Source organism: Octodon degus, unplaced genomic scaffold (assembly GCF_000260255.1).
Source record: "Octodon degus isolate 3935 unplaced genomic scaffold, OctDeg1.0 scaffold00055, whole genome shotgun sequence".
NCBI classification, from domain to species: domain Eukaryota; kingdom Metazoa; phylum Chordata; class Mammalia; order Rodentia; family Octodontidae; genus Octodon; species Octodon degus.
The window spans coordinates 12,059,466-12,067,834 of NW_004524631.1; positions in this window are offsets into that span (position 1 = coordinate 12,059,466).

Below are 8,369 nucleotides of genomic sequence, written 5' to 3' on the forward strand. Positions count from 1 at the left end.
CCCTGTTCTTTGGACAATTACTAGACACTGTGACTGTGGAGTACTTAACACTTAATATTTATCCGTTGTGCCTGGCATGGTGGCCCATGCCTATAACCCAGCTGCTCCAGAGGCTGAGGCAGGAGGAGACAGAGAGCAAGCAAGCAAGCTAGACAGACTGACAGACTAATGAAGTTTCCGTGTGTCCTCACCAGTGCTTTGGATGGCGCAGCGCTGAATTCCACACATCCTAACCCTAACATATGTGCGCTGGTTTTAAGCGCAGTTGAAACTTTTATTTCACACCAGCTGGTGACAGTAAACATCACTTATGTACTTCTCTGCGTGTCCTTTAGGTAGAATGTTGTTTCATAGTTTTTGCCAACTTCCTCTCTCCCTCCCTCTTTTCCTCCCTCCTATCCATCCTTCCTGCTTTCCTTCCTTCTTTTCCTCCTTCCTTCCCTTTCTCTACCTGCTAACTTTCTCTTATTGCAGTTTTGTGGTACTGGGGAGTGAAGACAAGGTCTCCTGACAGCTACATTCTCAGCTACCAATTCCCACCCCCTTTTTGGGACAAACTCTTGCTAAGTTGCTAAATTCCTCAGGCTGGGCTTGACCTTGTGGCCCTCTTCCAGCCTCCCAAGTTCTGTAATTACAGAGATAAATCACCATGCCTGCTGTGGAAGAAACTATCAAAACTCAAGAATATAACAGAAACAACACAATTAGAAAGCTACAGTGGCATGCATACAAGGCTGCAAAGAAGGATACCTGAAACCATTTGCAGGAAAATGGATAGACCTACAAACTGTAACGTTAAGTGAAATCAATCAGATCCATAACCTAAATAGCATATGGTTTCTCTTATAAGAGAAACTCAAAATATAAATAGAGAGCCAAGTAAAAGATAAAAGGAAATAGAGAGATAAACACTTTGCAAATAGGGGCCTGAGAGGTGCAGTGTGGGGAGGCGGCAGGGGGGCATAGGAGAAGTAGGGGGCGTTGTGTCCATGTACCAACTCCCCACAAGGAATACAAATGTTATGAGCTGCAAACATTAACTACTAAAAGTCAACCAAACAGCCAGATGTGATGTGCAAACATGTGATCCCAGCTAGTAGGGAAACTGAGACAGGAGAAAAAATGCCTGGGCACAGAGCTCAGCACTCCCTGGGCTCAATCCCCAGTACAGGGAGCAGAAACCTATCTAGTACTTTCGAGTGTTCTCCCGAGCTTTGGAGTGTCACACTATGTCATTCCAGCCATTCTGGTACTCCTGGACTCCTCATTCACTGTGGGCTTCTAGTTCACTGATAGCCAATAACAGGGAACATCATCTCAAGTACTTCCCTGCTGTCTGCATGACTTCCTTTGTGAAATGTCTTTTTATACCTTTTGCCAATTTACTCTTGCATGTGTGTGACCCTGAGGAGTGGAGCCAGGGCCTTTCGACTGAGCTACAGGCCCAACTATTTCTTAGTTTTTCTTTTAGTTTGAGGAACATCTCACTAAATCTTCATGCTGTTCAAGCTGTGCTAGAACTTATGATACTCCTGCCTGAGGCCCCCAAACTCACTAGCATTTCTCACCACACTGGTTCTGTTTATTTTTTACCTGATACATGAAAACATGAAAATTTTGCATGTCATGTGATGGGTTGGGTGCATTTGTCTGTTCTAGTGATATCTGGAATTGAACCCAGGGCTTTTGCACTCAACTATCTCCCCAGCCCTTTTCTTATTTTTTATTTTGAGACAGGGTTTCCCTAAGCTGCTAAGTAGCCCTGTCTCGGCTTTCATTTGCCATCTTCCAGCCTCTGCCATCCGGAATGCTAGGATTACAGGTGTGCTCCCCAACATCAGGTTGGAAACAAGTCCAAACAAATGTAACACTGAAATCATGGAATGTATGTTTTCAGAACATAGTACAAGAAATCTGAAATCACTGCTAGAAAGAAAATGGGCAAATCCACAAATAAGTAGGAATCTAATGATGCCTGTTAAGCAATTCCTGCGCTAAAGAGGAAAGCCCAGTGGAAATCAGGATAACTAAGGCAAATAAAATGAAAACAGCACAACAAATCCCATGCAATAACAGCTTAGGGAGCCAGCTCAGCACTCTAAGCACCTGCCTGCAAGCACAAGGAACCAGGTTCAATCCCTGGTACTCCATGCCATGCAGCCCTGGAACTCCGGGCACCTAGTGCTGGCCACCGAAACCAGGCGTGGTGGCTCATGCCTGCAATTCCAGTGCTGGGGGGCTGAGACAGCAGGATCACTATGACTCTGAACTCAATAGGGAGATCCTGTATCAAATAAATAAATGAATAGATAACTCCCATTGGATGCAGCAAAAGCAGTATGAAGAGACACATTCAGTGTTATAGCACAGGTAAAGTAATGAAATGTGATTTGCTTCATACTTTGTGTAAAGTTGAGAACAAGGTAAACATACAGACTTCCTAAAACATTCATCCTTATTATTTTTTTGGTAACTGGAATCAAACTCAGGACCTTGTGCTTGTCAGGCAGGCACTGTGCCTGAGATATAACACTAGCCCTATTATTTCTTCATGGCAAGCTTTTTCAAATTTCTTCCTTGTACCTGGTCAAAGTGAGGCAGGAGGATCATAAGTTCCAGTCCAGTCTGAGCAATTTAGCATCTTGGCAAGACACTGTCTCAAAATAAATAGTAAAAAGGGGCTTTGTATGTTCGTGTGAAGGATCTGGGTTCAATCTCTAGTACAGGAAAGAAAATCTGCCCAGCTTTCTGAAATACACACTAGATAATTATGGTCTACAGTCACAGGACTGCTCAGTGCCCTGTGCTGAAAATCCACGAATAAGTCTAAACAAGTAGTTTTATAAGTATATAACTGAGAAGCAACACATCAATAAAGCAATGTCATTCTTTAATCAAGTGTTTTTCTCTCTTAATGGTATTTCAAATACTGCTTCATGTTATATAGATTTTGATTTTCAGATACAGTACCCACAGTCAGCATTTTCTTTTATATCCAGGACATTGATATATTACAGTTCATGGGTGAGCATCATTTATTTTTTCCTGATATAGTTCATTATCTGACGTTGCAAATGTTGTGGCTGGGAGTGTAGTGGTAGAGCACTTGACCACCATGTATAAGGCCCAGGGTCCAGTCCAACCATAACCAGAAAAATAACATCTGTAAGCCCCTCCTTATTACCTGGTCGAGGGTCCCACGCCTGCAATCCGAGCAGTCTGCGAAGCTGACACCAAGGATTCCATGTATCCACACCAGCCTGTGCAACTCAGCAGTGTAGTAAGACCCACTCTCAAAACCAACTATTAAAAAAGACTGGTGGTGTAGCTCAGTGCAAAGGCCCTGAGTTCAATCTCTAGTAGTACACACAGAACCAAACCAAACCCCTTATACACACAGAGTATACTAAAATTGTAAATGTGGGTGTTTGGCATAATCTTTTGTATTGAAAGTTTAACATGAGCTGCTACAGACAGACACACTTAGATAATTGTGTCAGTGCTACCAGAAAGCAAGATTTTGATAGTAACCAAAAGATATGTAAGTGGAAAAGATCAAATCATTCAATGCTCTATGTGAATGGGAAATAGTGGTTGGAATTCCTAATTTTTGTCTTCCAATATATGCGATCCCTTGATTTCTCCAGAGAAACGCCTTCCAAACAGTGACTAACCTGGGGGCAATGAGTAGCCCTGCCACCCACATTACGGAACTAAACATTTCCCACTTATAGAAGCTAGATCTCCTTGGGGAAAGGACACATCCTCAGGCTGGGATGGGGAAAGATGTCACAGAGCCGGGAGCATTGTATCATCACAGGAAGCAGGGCAGCTGCCAAGTTGGTGGGGACAGGTGGGCAGCACACAGGGCCTGACCCAAGGGGGAACCCTCCCCCACCCACAGGCAAATGCCCTGGCAATGTTAGCCAGGTTGGGGGGGGTCCAAGCTTGGAATCCAGCACTCTGAGAGCCCTAGGAAGTAACAGTGCAACTTAGAGCCCTGACTGAGTAACTTAGGAAGAGACCCAGTCTCAAAATGGAGAAATGGTGTGTAGGGGGCTGATGATCCAGCGTGGTGGAAAGGCCATGGGTTACCTCTGAGGACAGAAAAGAAGGGTGTACCTTGTACGTGCAACTGTCTGGTGCCCTGTGATTGATCGACTGTCCTGCAGCATAATAATGATAATAACAATGATGATAGATTGCAAAAGGGACAAAAGAGACGCTAAAGATTAGTACTCCTAAGAGGAATGTTAGTGAAATATGGTGCGCAAAAGCAATGCCACACCATCTCCAACAATATAATCCTGGCCTGGTAGTGCACTTGGAATCTCAGGGTATGGAGGCTGAGGGAAGAGGACCATGAGATCGAAGTCAGCAGAGCTACCGAGTAAGACCCTGTCGAAAAGCCCAAACCCAAACCCAGAAGAACAAAAACAACTGCTCTTCTCAAGTTCTTAAATTGACAATTTCTGGGTGAGAGAGCTAGCTCAGCAGTCTAAGCACCTGCCTGGGAAACACACGGACCCAAGTTTGATCTATCAACAACAACAACAACAACAAAATAATAAAAAAATCTGATTGTTTCTCCTGAGAGTGAATTCTCATGCTTGCTGAGTCTGAAGCAATGACAGACTGTGTTCTGCATTCACGGCATGGACACGTCCTCTGCGGTCTGTCTCCCACAAAGCAGACAACAAAACGCAGCAGAGCAAACTGAGTAAAGAAGGCAGCAGTTGCACTCTTGGGCCTTTTTATGCCAGAGAAATGAAGTATTCATGCTCACAGGAAAATCTGCACCCCAAGGGCTGGGGAAATGGGGAAATAGCTCAGCAGCCTAAGCACCTGCCTGGCAAGCCCAAGGTCCCAAGTTCGGTCTCCAGTGCAACACACACAAACAAAAAAACCCTCTGCACGCCAGTGGTCATCGGCCTAAGCTGGAAAGAACACCAATGTCTTTGAGGATTAGGAATGGAGGTTTCAACAAGATGTGGTACATCCTCACTATGAAGTGCTGCTCTCCAACCATGAGGAGCAAGCTAGGTACGTGGATTGTGTAGAATTATTCTCAGTGAAAGAGTCAATCTCAAAAGGTCACAAAATTTGCTTTTATTTATTTAACAAGCTCAAACAATAGCTACAGGGCACTGCCAGGGACTGAGGTGGAGGGAAGAGGGGGCCTGTTCCACTGTAAGGTGAACAGGGAACTTGGGGGTGGAACCATCTTGCTTCTCGAATGTGGTGGTGGCTACATGTGACATAACTGAGGGGAATAAAGTCCAGCAAGGGAGTGCATGGGAAACTGGTGAAATCAGCATAAACTCTGTAGATTGGACTCAGGTCCATTTCTTGGCCAGATGTTCTCATTTTAGGAATCTAGGAAAGAGCACAGGACCTCCTTCTACAAAGGCTCTGATCATAACACTTGAATCTATAAATGTCATACATAAAATTAAATTATGAAAGTCTACATTGTAACCTAATAAGGAAAAGAAAAATACCATGTGTCATTACTTCTATGAACAAAAGAAAGTACAAGCAGAACGTTTATAGAGAACAAGATACTTACTACCATCAAGCAGCTTACCACTATACAGCCACAGATTACACAGAGGAAAATAGTAACTTTGAAGTAGAGAAGGGAGGTAAGGTGTAGTTTGGTCACAGAGCATTTGCCCCCCACACTACATTTCCTGGGTAACAGGACTAAAAATTACTTCCTGGTCACCCTCACAGCTTGGTGCATGGTTGCGACTGTTTGGAATCTTCCAAAACAGAGCCAAGCTGTACAGGCTTCCTTTACCTTCAGGGTGGAGTAGAGGATCTTCTCACGCACTGTGATGACGACAACGATGATGAAGATGATGGAGAGCTCCACCAGCAATTTCTCCAACTGGAGGAGAGAAAGAAAATAGCAACATTGGCTTACAGAGCATGACCAACAGGGAACACGGAAGAGGGAGGTGGGGAGATAGGACTCCGGAGCCGCAGTCTGGCCTACACATAAGTGGCATTGTCTGTAAAAAGAACTGCACAACGAACACACGGTTTTCTTTCTTTCTTTTTTTAAAAATGTGATCCTTTTGTTTTTTTTTTCAGTACCAGGGTTTGAACTCAGGACCTTGAGCTTGCCAGGCAAGCACCTATTCTATTGAGCTATCTCTCCAGCCCCTCACAATTTCCAATGGACTCAGTGAAACTATTTTTTCAGAAAGAGGAGGCAGAGAAAAGTGAAATCTCAATCATGGGTCAGGATACTAGACCTCTAGGCCACTTCCAGCAGCTGCCTACTAGAGTCAATAAAGTATTATTGGGGCACATGCATTCACACAATCCTGATGGTTTCATGATGGGCACACCCTGAGATGACCCCCTCAAAGCCTCATGAGGTCATAAGTGGGGCTGTTTCAGAGGTGTGTTGTTCCAGAATGTGAGGCTGGAATTAAGGGTGTGTGATTCATAATTAGCCCACCGATTTGTATGGCAATGTTTCTAGCTGCATAGCCTAGATAGAATACAATGGGGTAGAAAGAAGCTGGTAAGGTTGCTGAGAGATGCTGCTTGCTGCCTTCTGCCTGCCCTGCTTTGCCATGGGCTGTTTCTCCTGTGTGATGTCCCTCTGCCATGCCACCCAGACTGGATATCAGCCAACTATGCACTAAAACCTCTAAACACTGTGAGTAAAATAAATCTTCCCCTTTATATAGGAGTGTCAGGTATTTTGTCCCACCATGGACAGAAGAAACTAAGACAGACCCCCAGGGGTGAAGCTCTCAGATTAAGACCTCTGCATCAGTATGAGCAGCATTGGGCTGCCTGCTCACCAACAGATTAAGGCTAAGCTGGTGATGTGCCACTGCCTTCATGGGTCTCTGGATGTTGAGAGGGACCTGCCTCTGGTGGTCTTGGTGAAGTAAACTGTGGTGACCTGAACTGTGGAAGGAGAGGGTCCCATGGCAGGAAAAGTGTAGCTGATTCTACCAGCTGAGATCTCCGTATCACCAGCACAGGGACCCAGTTCTGCAATCACCACGGGAGCGTGGATGGGAACTCTAAGCCTCCTCGGACAAGAAAACTGGGTGATACACTGCATATGCACTGTGACATCTGAGCAGAAGACCTCACAAAGCTCAGCCCTGACTTGAGACTCATGTGAACCGTGAGACAGTAGGAAAGCCCTGACTGTTGGAATTTGTCATGCGGCAGTAGAAAATGAAGAGAGCTGGTCTGACCCTTCGAGTTTCAATTGAGTATGTGCAGAACACCCTCCATGGCTGATAAAATCTGAAATATTTAATATCTGGCCCTTTATAGTAAAAGGTAACTGACTGCTGAAATCACTATGAGCTCCTCTGGAAGGTCATGAACTCTCCAGAATGTACTCCTGTTCCCATTTCATTTTGCCTCCACTGCACTGCTTAGCCAAGCACCATATCCTCATGCGCTTAGGAAATCTACCACAGCATCAGTGACCCAGACCTCATGGGAAACACAAATGGTACTGAGTCTGGCCCACTGCTGGCAGTCTCCATCCGGGTACCAGTTAGTTCCTCCATACTTTACTCCACCAGGGAGTTCGTCTCCTTTCTGAGACCCAAGGGGATGTATATGTTTTTCTTTTTTGTTTTTCCTTTTCTTATTTTTTGGTGTTGGGATTGGAATATGGGGCCTTATGCAGGTAGGCAGATGTTCTGCTACTGAGCTCGAGTCTCAGCCATGAAGGGTATAATTGTTTTTCTAGTATTGAGGATTGGCTCAGGACTTCACCCCAATCGGTAAGTGCTCTAATCTGAGCTACATCCCCCAACTATCGTGATTCGTGTTTGCATAAGTTGCTGCAGCTGGCTGGGAACTTACCATCCTCTTACCTCAGTGTGCCAAGAAGGTAGGAGTGTGGGAATGGGCCACCACGGCCTCCTGGGAGTGAGATTTCAGTCACATTCTCTCACCCGGGGACTGGACCATTTTCCTGAACGCATATGTTACAGGATCCAAGTTAAGCGTCCAAGTCTGAACCATCAAGGAGTTTGGAATTATAAAGCAATACCCTGATGTAGTCTTTCTCAAAGAGGGGCAAGAAAGTTGGTGCAGGTAAAGAGCATTTCCTGGAGGAAATAATGTTAAACCACACATTGCAGTATACAGTACACGAGGAGGCAGAACGTACGGAAAATTCTTGGTGTGGGGTCCACAGCCTGTGTCAGGAGTACAGTGCAGAATGAGCCCAAGGGACACCATGGGTTTCACCCCTCAGCCGGACAAACAGGAAAGTAAAGAGAACGGGATCCGTGGGTAAGGACATCCAACATTTCCCCGTACATGTGTCTGTGTGCTTTAGTCTGCTGGCCTCGGTGAAATTGGATTTTCCT